The sequence below is a fragment of the Dasypus novemcinctus genome, chromosome 12 (genome assembly GCF_030445035.2).
Source record: "Dasypus novemcinctus isolate mDasNov1 chromosome 12, mDasNov1.1.hap2, whole genome shotgun sequence".
Lineage (NCBI taxonomy): Eukaryota > Metazoa > Chordata > Mammalia > Cingulata > Dasypodidae > Dasypus > Dasypus novemcinctus.
Genome location: NC_080684.1, coordinates 40,569,244 through 40,586,602, shown reverse-complemented (window position 1 = coordinate 40,586,602; position 17,359 = coordinate 40,569,244). Strand labels below are relative to the sequence as shown.

At 36.3% G+C, this 17,359-nt stretch overlaps 1 protein-coding gene across 5 annotated transcripts in view; it reads right to left on the bottom strand.

Moving 5' to 3' along the window:
* The window catches only part of SLC16A7 (solute carrier family 16 member 7), a 209,704-nt gene that overhangs the window by 130,498 nt on the left and 61,847 nt on the right, over positions 1-17,359 (bottom strand). The window contains exon 1 of one of the 5 annotated variants that reach the window (XM_071218920.1): positions 12,489-12,656. The exons of the other annotated variants lie outside the window; for them this stretch is intronic. The gene's annotated coding sequence lies outside the window, so the exon portion shown is untranslated. Of the gene's footprint in view, positions 1-12,488; positions 12,657-17,359 lie in introns of those variants that run through there. 5 annotated transcript variants of the gene reach the window in all.

Sequence of the window (17,359 nt, the reverse complement as noted above, 5' to 3'; positions counted from 1 at the left end):
ATGAGCTTCTACCCTGAGTTTTTACTCCTAGAGGTAGGGCTTACCAAGCTTTTCCCTTCATTCTAATTCTTCCCTTATGATGGAATCATGGTAGAACAATGAAATTTCATGTCTTCCTTTTTCAAGATTCCATTCATTCCCCAAACATTTATTGCCAAGGACTGGGCCAGATATCAGAAATACAAAAATGATTAAGACATAGGTATAGTCCCTGATCAAGAAGAATACAATCTAGGAGGAAAATTATGAAGTAGATGATTACAACATGGTATAATAAATGTCAAGAGAATGGTATGTTCAGGTTTCTTTGGGACTAAGAGGAGGGAAATTTAACCCAGATGGTGATGGTCTTAAGGGTCTCAAGACTAGGTGAAATCATGCAGCAATGAGTAAAGTGGAGCAGGGTGGGATGGCATGGGGTGGAAAGTGATAATAGGAGACAAATTGTAGTTGGTATATTCTGGAAGCAAGAGACAGCATCACATCATAATGAGGCAGAGGTAAAAGAGTTTAGAAAGGCAAGAATTATCTTAAGGCTTTGGAATTTATATTCTCATTTTTGAACAATGGAATGTTTTGGTTAGTGTGCATTCAGACAATGATCATAAAGATAAGATGAAGAGGATGGCTGAAGGTAGAGAAGACATATTAACATATTAGTAGAATCGACTACAGTAATCCAGAAGAGCCATGACAAACCAGTAGCCAGTAGCCTTAAAGACAAAGAAAAGGAGAGAAAATTTGAGTGCTATTTAGGAACTGAAGTCTTGGAGGTACTTGGAAAGGGGACATAAAGGGTAGTATGAGAGAAGAGAGGAATTAAGGATAAGACAGGTATGTGACCTGAAGGTCGCACTGAAACCATTTATTAAGAGGAGTTGGAGGGTAGATGACAGATTTCATTTAGAACGAGCTCCAGTATGAGGTAATAAATACAACTGGTTTCGCTATACAAGAGTTTGGAGTTCATTAAAGAAATTTGTTTAGTGTGTATCAGTTTTTGCCAGTTCCGATGTTGTCTCTTCCTATTAGTCAGTCTCTCACCTACCCAGTAATAATGTGTGGGAGCCATCTCCTCATGTAGAAATTCCAATGTTATTCTTTTATTAGAAATCAATATGTAGTTTTTAAAAGGACTAAAGTTCCAAGATCTCATCCTAGATTCCTTTTCAAATTCAAAGTTTCAAAAATGACAATTCTTTAATCTTTCTGTTATGGGGGAAATATTAAAAACAGAATTAAAAATACAAGCAATGGAATGATACAAAGTTTAGATTAGAATAATGGTTACTTCTTACATGGAAATGAAACAGGAGAGGAATAAAGAATCATGTCAGGAGCTTTTCCAGTAAATTCTTCAGCTGAATGGCAGATTTCTGGATTTCATTATATTAATATGCTTTCTCATTTACATAAATACTAATAAAAATAACTTGTATTTATCAAATATATTTAAATGGTTATATGAAAAATATATAATCAATAATGTTCCTTTACCTACTTAGTAGAAGAAAACACTGTAGGAAAGAATTTTATCTATCTTCATCCACTCACATTTGTTCTTACTTTTGTTTCCTTTTTTAATGTGACATACTTTAATTATTAGGAAAAAATAAATTCAAAATATTATAATAACAAAGTATTCCTGAAGAGTAAGGAAAAAACCATTTCTTCATTTTCTGTTTTCCAAGAATTAGAAGTTCAGTTAGTGGGTGTTGTGCCTAATTTTCTATTATTGTTTTCCAAGCTTGAAAGATAAATGGCCATAAAAATTCAATAATTACTAAATAGATTTTATATGAGTATTAGGTTTACTGTCAAGTACAATTTTAAAAAATTAGGAGTTACTAGAAATTTGACATTGAAAAAGGAAAGAACAGGACCATGCCAGCATACTGAAAAACAATAAAATTATACTTTAGAAAAAATAAAAATGTAATTTAAAATCATCAGTTGATACAAAATGCATACATCCTCAATATAAAAGGAACCCAATTTTTTTCATCCAATTAGTGGAAGAACATTTGAAAACTACTAAAAAATGAGGTAAATTGTTTTTACCTAGAAGCATAATAAATCAGAAGCAAACTCTGTCAAATGTTAGTCATTGAGAACATCAATCTGTACAACGACTCTGCTGTCAACTTCAGATTTGAGGCTTAATCATTTCAGAAGCAAAATGCAATGAGTCATGTTTTACCCAAGAGACACCTGAATACACATATTCATGCTGCTACATGCATAAATTTCTTGACAAATTGCTTGAAGGTCAATTGGTAATGAAATAATTACAAATTTTAAGTTTAGAACAGATTATGTGAAGGTGGATTTAGTGAATATGTAGTCTACATTGCCAATTGGTTTCATGGATATATCCATTGAGAAATATGAGATAATTTGCAAAACTATTGAATCACATACTGTCCTGAAGTACATTTAATAGGTAAGTGCATGATGTGTATAAAGGTGGAAACTCTGAGTAGCATCAGAATGTCTGACTGCAGGTCAATTTTTTAAGGATTAGCTTTTTTTTATTGTTATATATCAAAAGAAAAATAGTTTGTTAATTTTATAATCCCTACACAAATGTTATTACATCACCATGCATTTTATTCAAAGATTCTGAAGCAAATGTGGTAGACTGTAAAATAGGTCACAAATTATTCCTCTCTCCATATTTACCTCTTGAAATACTCCCCTTTCACAGTGAGCCAAAGCTTAGCTATGTGACTTGCTGTGACCAATAGGACAATAGCAAATATGATACAAGTAGATACTTGAGAAGTACTTGTACAGTTAAGTCTGTCTTCCTTACTATTCTTGGTGCCCTTGCCATGACCACATTGTAAAGACCTTATCTAGCCTGCTGGATAATGCAAGATATGAGGCCTAGTCCCACCACTGCCCTTACAGTTATGAGTAAGATGACCTGAGAGTTGAGGTTCAGCCCTGACACTCTGAGACAATTACAACTGGGTCTGGTAGGATTTTAGAAGTCCCAGACCCTCTGGAGGGTATGGCTTTGATCCATCTTCAGCTCCACCTCTTTCAGTATGATCTGGGATATCTGAATCTCATCTGAGCCCAGCTTTCCCAAATGTTTCTTAATCTGTATAACATGGCTTCTGTCTTAACTTCTGGTTTCCACTCTAGTTCCGGATAGATTTGGCCCTCATCTAAATTCTGGCCATATTCTTTGGAGCAGAGATCCCTTGCCTTCTTTTTGCCAGGATCCTTATCCATTCCACCCAAAAACTCTTACCTTAGTGAGCTAAAATCACTGCTTTAACTTAAACACACCTACTAGCAAAAATATGCGACCTCTGCTCTGACAGTATTACCAATGCTCAGAAAGTCCCACCATTCTCCCTACCAGAACAGACCTTTCAGATAGCAACACTAATTCATATGTGCTTTAAACTCATAAATCCCACCTTGAACATTATGAGGTAGATTATTGGCTACTTTAAACATGTCTGCTATCAAATTTCTGCCAGTTCAAGCTTCCTTCATTTAATCCAAAAATATTTATCAAAAACTATGTAGAAGAAGTCCAGTGCACTAACTCTAGGGGTACAGTGGTGGAACAAAATGTTCTCCATGCTTATATAGAGTATACAATCCTTTGGGAGAAAATTAATAAATAAAAATTCATAATACTCCGTGGTAGCATTTCTCAACTGGAGTTACTCATCTAAATCACTAAACATAGAAAATGATTTAAGTGACTATTTTCTCAGTTTTCCCAATGATGCCACATAAACTACCATTTCAGTGGAGAGGAGAAAAGTTAATTCAATACATACAAAGGATGCTGTAGGTCCTAAGTGTTGGGGCATTAAGTTTTTCTCATGAATCTCAAGTTGAGAAAAGCTGGTCTATAGTGATAACTATTGTAGATGGAATGTAACTAAACTAGCCTGATAAGATCATAAATATACTCAGGTTGAGTCTTTAATGTTGAACATGATTTAGTCAAATGACAAGAAAGGAGAGGAATGATCCAACATGAATATGTGCAAAGGTCCCTGGCAAGAGAGATCACGGAATGCTTAGAGAACTAATGGAGTAACCTGACTACTCCTTTCTGTCAAACAATGATGTCCCAGGAAATACTACATCAGATTCCAATAGAGATTAAAATCACTTGGAAGGGGAAACGGACTTGGCCCAGTGGTTAGGGCGTCCATCTACCACATGGGAGGTCCGCGGTTCAAACCCCGGGCCTCCTTGACCTGTGTGCAGCTGGCCCATGCGCAGTGCTGATGTGCCCAAGGAGGGCCCTGCCACGCAGGGGTGTCCCCCACATAGGGGAGCCCCACGCGCAAGGAGTGCGCCCCATAAGGAGAGCTGCCCAGAGCGAAAGAAAGTGCAGCCTGCCCAGGAATGGGGCCGCCCACACTTCCCGTGCCGCTGACAACAGAAGTGGACAAAAGAAACAAGACGCAGCAAAAAGACACAGAGAACAGACAACCAGGGGAGGGGGGGCAATTAAAATAAATAAATAAATCTTTAAAAAAAAAAATCACTTGGAAGAAATGATACAGAGAATGAAACAATAGTTTCATGTTTATAAAACCCTTTCAATATTAAGTTCAGCATTATGATTAAGAAACAGTTATTTTCTTCAGTTTTGTCAATGTTCTTCTGGGTTATCTGAGACAGTAATTCACTATTTCTATGATTTCCATTAACCTACACTAAAGAGAAGAAAATGTATTAAATGTACATGTAAAGCATTTATTCACTAAAAAAATTGAAATATATTCTGGATTGCCAGTGGATTAAAAAGAAACATATTCACTGGTAACTGGTTTAATCTAATAAATAACATTATGCATCACATTACTGATTTAGGGCTTAATTTTGTTCAATTTCATGGAACTCCAGCCTTCAAAATTTATTCTGTTTATGATGATGGTATGTTTTTATTTCAGAAATGGCCTCAAGAAATAACTAAATCTATTTTGCCAATCGCTGTCATAAAGAACAGCTCAATAGCAATTATGCCAAAACCAACTCTCTTTTTGGCCAGTGTTCTTCAATATTCACATATAAAAATTCCATCCAGGTCAACTTTGCTATATGTGGAAGTGTTATGGAGGAAAATTATTTCAACATGCTTATAACACTGTTCAAAATTCTCTCTTTTAAAAGTGCCTTATAATTATTTTATGATAGAGGTGAAAGAAATGGGAACTTAGTGCCTATAAAATGTCTGAAGATAAAAGACAATCCTTTTATATTTTATAGAGCAAAATTCCAGAGTTTCATTAAAGCTTTGGTTTAAATAGTCAAATGGATTCAAAACTTCATCTGAATTAAAGTTCTCAAAGTTTCATAAAGTACTCTTAAAGAACCACCATGGTACAGATATGTCCCATTCTTTCCATCTGAATAAGAAAACAAGTCAGGTTCTTTCAATTTTACATAAAAATTTCAATTTTGAATCACACAATTAGAATTCAAAGCAGATCTATCTTATTACAATTGTCATTATATAACCTGCCAACTACTTGGGTCTTGATTATTTCACTATTAAGTTTTAAAGTCAGCTAATGATCCAAATATATCTGTAAATCTACACTTGGATATAACGCCTCTGCTGCAAGCACATGGTGATATATAAGATAAAATTTAAAAAGAAAACCAAAGTTACTACTATTAACAACAACAGCAACAATAACAACAACACATGTATCTGTTGACCAGAAAGAACAGGAAAGTAGTGTGGTAAGACAGTTATCAATGAAAGCACTGGATGTGGGCAGCAGAAGTTCATCTTCTGCATGGTACTGGACTCCCAAGAGCTCCAAGAAAGATAGGCGAGGTAAAGCCTGGCTCACTGATGCATGACAGGTGCTGGTCTGGGCCTGCCTTCCATATTCTCAACCTCTCCTGAAAGGAGGAAGGAAAATAAAACTTGTTGTCCACCACCACCTGGGATAATTTTATTTTATTTTCTTAACCCAAGCGCCAAGAAATTAAGGAGAATTTTGAGACAATAAACTAAGTGGAGATACTTAATGACTTAATGCCTAGATTTCCAGTTTCCAAACAAGTTTAGAATATGGGACAACAGGAGGCTTAGAAAACTACTCGCTCAAGCCTAAAGTCAGCAATTTTTCTTCTAGGTACACAAGAAGACATGCATAAGAATGTTTATAGCAACATGGAGTAAAACAATTAGAAATAATATAAATGTACATCATAGGACAATGTATAATTAAAGTATGTATATTCATAGAATGGAGTTAAAAATGAACTACCTGAAGCTGTATGTTTGAGTATATGTTATCTCAAACATAATAATGAATGAATAAAACATGAGACAAAGGGGCTAACTCACTGTGATGCCAATATATGAGGTCTGATAATTCATAAAACTTTATAATGTATTATATATGAAAGCATATATATATGGTGATAGTATAAAAAACAAATAGAATAGAACAGGGAAGGAGAAAAAGGATGCAATAGAAGAAGTAGAAAGCACAGGTCTTCATTTCCATTTGTGAATCATTAATACTTAGTGTTACTAAGATAATATTTATTTAAAAATAAATATATTGTGCCCTTACAGTATGCTAGGCACTATTCCAGGTGCTTGAAATAAGCAGTAAACAAAACAAGCAAACATATCTGCTCCTGTAGATCTTATATTCTAATATAGAAAGAGGCAAAGACAAAGAAGAAACAAGTAGAATGTATAGTATCTAATATGGTAACTATTATGAAGGAAAATGAAGCACAAAATGGAAATATGGAGAGCTAGATATAGATGATACAATTACAAACCTGAAATTCAGAGAAAGTTGCACTGAGAAGTTGACTTTTTTAAATTTTATTTTTAAAGGAGCTTAAGATACATAAATGTTACATTGAAAATATAGGGGATTCCCATACACATCACTTTTGAACAAATTCTTGGAAAGGTGAGAGTGTAATATAGATAGATGTCTGCAGGAAGAAGTTTCTGGTAGAGAGAACAAACGTAAAGGCTGAGGCTGCTTGACCCTGGTATGTTCAAAGAAAAGCAAGAAGAACTGTGTCTGAAGCATCATAGGAGATGTTGGAGCAGAATGAGTAATGTGGAGAACAGCAGTAAATGAGGTCAGAGAGGAGAAACTGATGTTGACAAAATGTTAAAATTTGCCAAAGCTATGGGGAAATACACGGGTGTTCTCTATAACTTTCACCATGTTTATATATCATCAAAATTTAAAATATATTTTTCCAAAAAACAGAGGGAAGAACAAATAAAATAAGAACAAATCAGGTGATATAACACAAAAGGAGATGACTAATTTCAAAAAAGGACAAAGGATTAAAAGTTATCAGGAAAGGAGACAAAAGGTGCAGTTAAACTTGAAAATATACTCTGCATCACACGAAGGACACCTGTAAATTAAGTCTCCACATACCTGAATAATAAAGATTTTAAAAATTGGAAATACACTATGTGGGCAGGGATTATAGGAAAAACTATTCGTGTGAGTAGGTATTCTCTTGGAGACTAATTTCTATTGAACCAGCTATCAAAATTAAAACCACAATGTCACATCTAGGAATGTGTTTTAGAAACAGACTCATATCCAGTTACATGAGATATGTACAAAGATATATGCTGCAGCATCATTTGTAAGAGCTATAGATTGGAAATAGCTTTAAAGGTTCATTAATAGGCAACTGGTTCAATATATTATGACACAATCACGTGATAGAATTAAAAAGAATGGAAAGCTCTATATTTATATGTAACAATTTCTAAAACATTATTAAATGAAAAGGTGCAGAACTAAAGTACCATGATAATTTTGAATAAATAACAAAAAATATGTGTATATGCATATAGTATCTACAAAAACACAGTAACTGGTAAAAAATGGTTAAGGGACAGGAGTGGGAAGATTTAATTTTCACTATATACTACTATACATTTTTATTTATTTTTTTTACAATGTGCATGAGTTATCTAATAAAATGTTTTTAAAAATTCATCTAAGAATTTAAACTTTAAAAGACACTGTTTAAAGGAAATGCTAGTACTATACATTAGCTAAGTATCATCTCTATAAAAGCAGATCAACTAAGATTCAAATCAGAATACATTATTTAGCCCTCACACAATGAGAATCTATCTATGGTCAACTGAGCATCCTTTTCTTACAGCTGCAACAACATATCATCTACACAAAAGCTAGCTCCCACTTGAATTTTATGGGGAATCATTTTGTTCTGACTTTTTATTCTATAATTGTAACTGATGTTTTTCTCAATGCTTCTTAATATTTCTATACTTTAGTCAAATTATGAATAGTGGTTTCTTCATACTTTATTTTATATAATCAAATAGAATCAATAAAAACTTCCACATTTGCTTTCTGTTACACACAGAGAAAGATAAGTTTTAAAAAAAGTGATTTTTTTTTCCAATTCCAACTGCTGTAGAGAAATAGAGAAAGCATTGCTCTGGGTCATGGTAGGAGTCTCATGTCCTTCAGTTGAGAAATACCAGTAACCCTCTTTATTATAATTGTTTCACGGTCACCTTCATCATAATTTACTAGGAAGTTTATAGCTCTTGACACTATCAACCATGATCAAGAAGGGGAAGCACTCACCCTTATCTTTCGGAATTCTGATTAGTTCTAAGTGCACAAATAAAGTCACCAGAATTCTTTCCCAGACACTGCATATCACATATGTTTGCTTCCAATTGAGCAGAGACAAAGGAAGTCACTTCTAACACCCATTCCATTTATCCTGAAAAGTACTGAGTAATGGAAACTACTAGATTAACCTAGGATCACCCTATATAAAAGCATATGGAGGGAAGCGGACTTGGCCCAGTGGTTAGGGCATCCGTCTACCACATGGGAGGTCCGCGGTTCAAACCCCAGGCCTCCTTGACCCGTGTGCAGCTGGCCCATGCACAGTGCTGATGTGCACAAGGAGTGCCGTGCCACGCAGGGGTGTCCCCGCGTAAGGGAGCCCCATGCACAAGGAGTGCATGTATAAGGAGAGCCCATGCGTAAGGAGAGCCACCCAGCGGGAAAGAAAGTGCAGCCTGCCCAGGAATGGTGCCGCACACATGGAGAGCTGACACAAGAAGACACAACAAAAAAAAACACAGAAACACAGACAAAGAAGACGACGCAGCAAATAGACACAGAGAACAGACAACCGGGGCAGGGCGGGGGGAAGGGGAGAGAAATAAATAAATAAATAAATCTTGGGGAAAAAAAAAAGGCATATGGAATGTGAGAGACACAAAATGGATAAAATGTTGCCACAAAGCAGAGACCTCAAATAGGCAACTAGGGAAAACTGGTAAGAAACAATGGAACCGTGCCATTACCATCAAAATGAAATAGATATAAAGACACATTGTAAACTGTAAAAAGTCAAACAAATATCAGTTATAATGTGAGTTATTTTAACAGAATTATTTGGCTGGGTGAGAGATACAAATGATGCATTATTTTTGGACTTGAGTCTCCAATAAATGGATTCACGTCTCCAAGAGCTTCTGAACAATCTATAACAGACCAAGAATAAATTATAAAAGAAGGAAGGAAGGCTGAGGAGTCAAAAGACAAAAATGCCAGTAACAGTTTCCTTAGAAAGTTTCCAAATTCCCAGCCAACTCTCTTTTATCTAAAACCTTCTGCAGAAATTCTCAAGAGCTTCTTCATGTCCTTTTCCCTATACGTCCCATCTAATACCATTAAAAACTAAAACTATAGTGGTCAAGAAGGTTTTAGAATTTAAAAGTAAAATTTTATGTAAATTTATGATTGTCACACTAAACAAGTGCTGGAAGCATTATTATCATTGTTATAAACCTCATCCATAGACTACTCAATGGGAAAAAATATTTGGCAGACACATATCCAGTAAGGGTTTGATATCTATGTTATATAAAGTGATCATACAACATCGATTAAAAAACAAGCAACCCAATTTAAAAATGGATGAAAGACTCCGGGAAAAATGGCATGGAAGCAGTAGGCAGAGTCTGACTCTCTCACAAAAAAGAGTGGAGAAAAGACAAAGACCTATCCGAAGGTGGGCTTACTTTGGATATATGTAGAACTGGAAGGTGCTCTGATTCATCTGGAAAGGTACTGCAAAGATAGAGAAGTCAAAGGAAAACCCTGAGTTCTTTGCCCCTGTGGCTGGAAATCGCACATATACCCCGCCCTCAGGGCACGTAGCCTCTGTGGAGCACCTGAGTCACTGCAGCTAAAGGAACCGGAGGGAGCATTCCCTGGAAGGAAGAGGGGTCTGACTGAGGGTGGAGAGTAGTTTCTTTGAGAAGAGTTTGGTCAGACAAGCCCCTTTAAATCTTGGAGGGACCCTGACCTAACCGGGAGAGGGGAGGTAGGATCTGTTCAGGCAGGGCTGTCACACTCAGCCCTCCTGCCAGGAAGAGGAACTAGATTAGAGAGGGGGCGGAGACAGGCACCTGATCAAGAGTGCCCTGGCAAAGTGTAGAAGTCTAACATACCTAGGGGAAAGGGGGACGATAGGGCCAGATAAGCTTTCTGAAGCCTAATTAACCTACAGAGCCATTTCAGCACAGTGGAGGAATTCCTGCCTTGATATATGAGGTCCCTTGTAAAATTCCTGGGTCTCCTTAGAGAAGAAATCCAGAGAATGATCCACTGAGTTATCAGGCACCCTGCTGATTTTTTAAATGGCAGGGAACACGTAACATACAGACATTTTATTTTTGTTTAGGTTTTCTTGGATTTGCTATATTTTATTTTTTTAGAGGTTCCTTTTTATTTTCCTAATTTTACTCACTAAAACCTGCAGAGGGTGGGATGCAGGGTGATGACTGAAGAACACCAGCAGCCTGAGATGCTCCTTAGGGGTCTAAGAGGGAAGGCTGTTTTTCCTTGGAGGTTTTTTTTTTTTCAGTTGTTAAAGCTTTATTTTTTGTTTGTTGTGTTTCCCCTTTCTTTGTTTTCTTTTATTCTTTCACCTATTTTTTCTACCTATCCTATTTCTTTTCTTTCCTTAATTCTTCTGTTTTCTGTTTTTGGCTGCTTTTCTTTCACTCTACCTCTTTTTGATTAATTGTCAATTTTTTATGTTTTCATTTCTTTTTTTTTCTTTCTTTTTTTCTTTCTTGTTTTTTCACTTTTTCTTTCCTCTCTTCTCATCATACTGGCCTTTTAATTCATTCTATATATTTTTCTCTATTTTGTTTCTCATTTCATTTTTCTATTCCAATTTTTTATTCTTATTCCTTTTACTTCTTATGATTTTTTAATTTATATTAAGTATTTTCCCAGGTCTTGTACAGTATATCTTCTAAATTTTTTTAAATTACTATTATTACTTTTTCTCTTCTTATCACTTTCCTTTTAACTGGTCCTAATATTTGTTTTTTCAAGGGAAAACATACAACAGCAAGGAAATAGAATAAGATGAACAAAGTGTCAATGTGAAACCTGAACACACACACAAAATCAACAACAAAATAAAACCCTAGAGTCCAAAGAAAAGCTAACCAACCAAATAAACCAATCAAGATAAACAGATGCCTAGACATCAAAAAAAAAAAAAAAAAAAAATTACAAGCAGTACTAAGAAACAGGAAGAAATGGCCTAATCTAAAGAAAAAACTAAAAATCAGGAGGAGATACAGAACAACTAATCAGAGATGTCCAAACAAATATCATGAATCAACTTAATTAAGTGAAAAAGAGATTAAGGATATTAAGAAGACACTGGGAGAACACAGTGAAGAAATCATAAACGTACATAAAAAGATAACAGATATGATGGTGATGAATGGCATAATGCAAGAAATCAAAATTACACTGGAAGCACATAAGAGCATATTTGAACACACAGAAGAAAAATCTGGCGATGTGGAAGACACTGCATCTGAAATCAGACAGATATTAGAAAATATAGATAAAAAAGACAGAAAAAAATCCAGCAGGGATTTAGGGATTTGAATTACAACATGAAACACAAAAACATACAGATTACAGGCATCCTAGAGGGATGTATCAAGAGACACAGACAGGCAGAATGGAAAAGGAAATAAGACCCACCTATATGCTATCTACAAGAAACTCACTTTAGGCCTAGGGATGTAAGGAGGCTGAAAATGAATGGATGGAACAATTTAACATGCAAACAATAACCAAAAAAGGATGGGAGTAGCTATACTAATTTTGGACAAAATAGACTTTAAATACAAAACTGTTGTAGAAGAGACAAAGAAGGCAACTATATATTAAGAAAAGGGATAAGGCATCAAGAAGAAAGAACAATCATAAACATTTATGTACCTAACCAGGGTGCCTCAAAATACATGGGTCAAACATTGGAAAAACTAAGTGGAGAAATAGATGCCTCTACAATTATAGTGGAGGAATTTTGACAGAGTATCAATAAAGAAACAGAGACCTTGAATAACACATTAGAGGATCTGGACCTAATAGACATATACATAACATTACCTCCAAATACAGCAGGAGATATACATTCTTCTTGAGTACACATGGATCATTTCATTCCTCAGGATAGACCACATGCTAGGCTCAGAACAACTCTTAATGAATTCTGAAAGACTGAAATTATCCAAAGTAATTTCTCTGACCACAATGGAATGAAGCTGGAAAACAGTAAGGAACAGAGAACCAGATTAGGCACAAAGATATGTAAGTTAAACAACACACTCTTAGATAATCAGCAAGTCAAGGAGGAAATTGCAAAAGAAATCAGTAATAACCCTGAAACTTCAAATGAATGAAAATGACAACACAATGTATCCAAGTCTATGGATGCAGCAAAAGCGCTGCTGAGAGGGAAATTGATAGTCATAAATGCTTACATTTAAAAAGAAGAAAGAATTAAAATGAAAGACCTAACTACACACTTGGAGGAATTAGAAAAAGAACAACAAACTAACTCCAAAACAAGTAGAAAAAAGGACATAACAAATATCAGAGCAGAGCTAAATAAATTTAAGAAAACAGCAGAAAAAATTTAACAACACCAAAAGCTGGTTCTTTCAGAAGATTAGTAAAATTTATAAACCGTTAGCTAGATTAACAAAGAAAAAAAGAGAGAAGACGCAAATACATTAAAATAAGACATGAGTCAGGGGATGTCACCACCAATCCCACAGAAATAAAGAGTAGTATAAGAGGATACTTTGAAAAATTGTATGCACACAAGATAGATAATTTGGAGGAAATGGACAAATTCTTAGAAACACACAAGCAGCCTACATTCACAAAAGAAGAAACTGATGAACTCAACAGATCAATCACAAGTAAGGAGATTGAATTATTCACTAAAACCTTCGAAGAAGAGCCCTGGACCAGATGGCTTCACAGGTCAAATCTACCAAATATTCTGGGAAAAAAAACTAACAGCAATCCTGCTTAAACTGTTCCAAAAAATAGAAATGGAGGGAACATGGCCTAACTCATTCTATGATGCCAACATTACCCTAATACCAAAGCCAAAGATGCTACAAGAAAGGAAAGCTATAGGCTAATCTTTCTAATGAAACTAGATGCTAAAATCCTCAACAAAGTACTTGCTAATTGTATTCAACAACACATCAAATGAATTATATACCATGACCAAGTGGATTTCACCTATGGTATGAAAGGATGATTGAAAAATAAATCGATGTAATACATCACATTAACAGCTTGAAATAAAAAAATAAAAAAAAAAAACATATGATCATCTCCATTGATGGACAAAGCATTCAACAAAATACAGCACCCTTTCCTGATAAAAACACTGCAAAAGATAGGAATAGAAGGCAACTTCCTCAACATGATAATGGGTATATATGAAAAAACCACAGCTAACATTATATTCAATGGTGAAATTCTAAAAGCTTTCCCTCTAACATCTGGAACATACAGATGCTCACTGTCACCACTCTTATATAATACTGTGTTAGAAGTACTTGCTCAAACACTTAGTTAAGAAAAAGATATAAAAGACATCCAAATTGGAAAGGAAGAAGAAAAAATCTCACTGTTTGCGGATGACCTGATCCTAAACAAAGAAAACCCTGAGAAATCTGCAACAAAGTTTCTGGAACTTATAAATGAATTCAGTAAAGTGGCAGGTTATAAGATTGACGTCCAAAATTCAGGAGCACTTCTGTACACAAATAATGAGTAATCTGAGGAGGAAATCAAGAAAAAAATTCAATTTTTAATAGCAACTAAAAGAATCAAATACCTAGGAATAAATTTAACTAAAGATGTAAATAATTTGTATACAGAAAAATGCACAAAACTGTTAAAGGAAATCAAAGATACCTAAGTAAATAGAAGAACATTCCCTGTTCATGGATAGACATTAATATGTCTAGCCTACTCAAACTGATACATAGATTTAACACAATCTCAATAAAAATTAACACAGCATGGGGACAGCCAGCAAGATGAAGACAGAATAAGAAATTTCTAGAGTTAGCTCAAGCTACAGGGCAGTTAGTAATCACGCAGAGCTATCCAAAGCACCTGTATGGGGGCTCCAGGAGACCAGAAGAGCATCCTACAACATCCTTGAAAGAATGGAAGGAAGAGACTGCCAATCTGCAGAGCAGATTTCTAAGTAGAGCACACCATTCCCCCAGAGGTCAGTGCCCATCCTCCATTTGTGGCACAAGCTGCCTTGGGAGCTATTCCACAGCTGGAATTGGAAGCTCCACTTCCCAAAATCAGGGTTGTAAGAGACAGCTGGGCACCAACTTCAGCTACTGATTAGTAATTTCTACGGCTGAAGTATAATTCTAAGAACAGCTATAGTATGAACCTAAGTCAGAAAGACACTGGTAGTCACCATTTTAACTCCAGCCCTAACACAAGGGAAAGTGGGTCGGACTAAAAATCATACTGATGGCAGGGACCAGCTTCTTTCCTTCAAGATCAGATTGCAGCTCTAACATAAACCCCAGCCCCACTTCCAGCAGGGAGGAAGCTGGGGGGGACTGGACCTGCACCAGCCACTCTGGGAAAATACCGGCCATGCTGCAGAGGTCAATGATCATCCTACTTTGGCAGTACAAGCCATCTCAGGAGCTATACTGGGGCTGGAACTGAAAGTTCCATTTCCAAAAAACAGTGGAGGAAGGATGGTTGGCCACCGATTTCAGCTGATTACTAAATTCAGCTAACTAAAGTATAACCCTGGGAAGCAGACTTGGCCCAATGGATAGGGTGTCCACCTACCACATGGGAGGTCGGCAGTTCAAACCCTGGGCCTCCTTGACCCGTGTGGAGCTGGCCCATGTACAGTGCTGATGCACGCAAGGAGTGCTGTGCCAGCACAGGTGCTCCCCGCGTATGGGAACCCCACGCGCAAAAAGTGTGCCCCATAAGGAGAGCCACCCAGCATGAAAGAAAGTTCAACCTGCCCAAGAATGGCGCCACGCACACAAACAGCTGATACAACAAAATGATGCAACAAAAAGAAACACAGATTCCCAGTGCCACTGATAAGGACAGAAGCAGTCACAGAAGAACACACAGCAAATGGACACAGAGAGAAGACAACTTGAGGGGGGGGCGGGAAGGGAAGGGGAGAGAAATCTTTGAAAAATAAATAAATAAATAATGTATAACCCTAAGAACAGCTAACGTTAGAACCTGTCCAAGTTGGAAAGAGGTCAGTAGCTGCATTTTGACTCTACCCCTAGCATTAGGGGAAGCCAGGCTGACTAAAAATCACAGTGATGGCAGAGACTGGTTTCTTTCACCCATATCAGCCTGCAGCCCTAGCCTAAGCTTCAACCCAACCTCTAGCAGGGAGGAAGATCTTGGGCCCTGCACCAGCTTCTCCAGGTAACTGCAGGTACATTTGGCTGGCACAGATTGAATAGCCAAAAATCTACCAGGGCAAGTGCAGTCATTTGTACCTGCACAGCACAGATTGCTGCCTACACCTGCAGCTTCATCCCCGCCCCAGGCAGGGGAGAAAGGGGCGTGGAGTATCATCAGTATCTCTGGGCAACTATAGTCTAGGCCTGCACAACTTGGATTATTACACACAGCTGTGGTTCTATCCATACCCCAGGTAAAGGAGAAAGTTGGAAGAAGCTCCATTAGTCCCTGGGGCAATGAGGGCAGCTTGAGCCTTCACAGCTTATAGCACCAATTACATCCTTGGCTCCTACTACACAACCATCAAGGGAAAAAGGAAAAGAAATCACAAAAATAAAGAGAAATGGCACCCAAACTACTCTGGTAAGCCAGATGCCAAGACACCAACAAAGAATTACAATCCATACCAAGAAACAGGAAGATATGGCCCACTTAAAGGAAGATAAGCCTCCAGATGACCTAAAGGAGTTGAAACAAATAATCACAGATGTTCAAACAAATCTCCTTAATAAGTTCAATGAGATGGTAAAGAGAGTAAGGATATTATGAAGACATTGGATGAGCCCAGAGAAAAATTTAAAACCATACATAGAAAAATAGCAGATCTTATGGGAATGAAAGGCACAATAAATGAAATTAAAAATACACTGGAATCAAATAATAGCAGATTTGAGGATGCAGAAGAAAGGATTGGTGAGTTTGAAAACAGAAAATTCTGAGAGCAGCAAGAGAAAAGCAATGCATAACATATAAGGGCTACTGAATAAGATTAAGTGCTGATTTCTCACCAGAAACCATGAAGGCAAGAAGACAGGGGTATAATATACTTAAGATACTGCAAGAGAGAAACTCCAGCCACAAATCTTATATCCAGCAAAAATATCTTTCAAAAATGAGGGTTAGTTTAGAATATTCACAAATAAACAGAAACTGAGTTTGTAACAAAGAGACCAACTCTGCAAGAAATACTAAAGGGTGTGCTACAGCCTGAAAACAAAAGAAAGGAAAGACAGACCTGGAAGAGAGTCTAGAAATGAAGATTATATCAATAAACCTAAAAGTGTCAAAAGAATGGTGGAAATAAAATATGACAGATAAAACCCAAATATTCAGGAATAAAGTTAACCAACGATGTAAAGCACTTGTATTCAGAAAACTACAACTCATTGTTAAAAAAAATCAAAAAAGACCATGGATTGGAAGACAAAATATCATTAAAATATCAAATCTACTCAAATTGATATACAGACTCAATGCAATACTGATAATTCCACCAGCATTTTAAAAATAAATGGAAAAAAATTATCAAATTTATTTGGAAGGGTAAGGGGTCCTGATTAGCCAGAAACATCTTAAAAAGGAAAAGCAAAGTTGGAGGACTCTCATTTCCAGACTTTAAATCATATTACCTAGCTATAGTAGTAAAAACAGCATGGTACTGGCATAAAGATATACACATAGACTAATGGAAG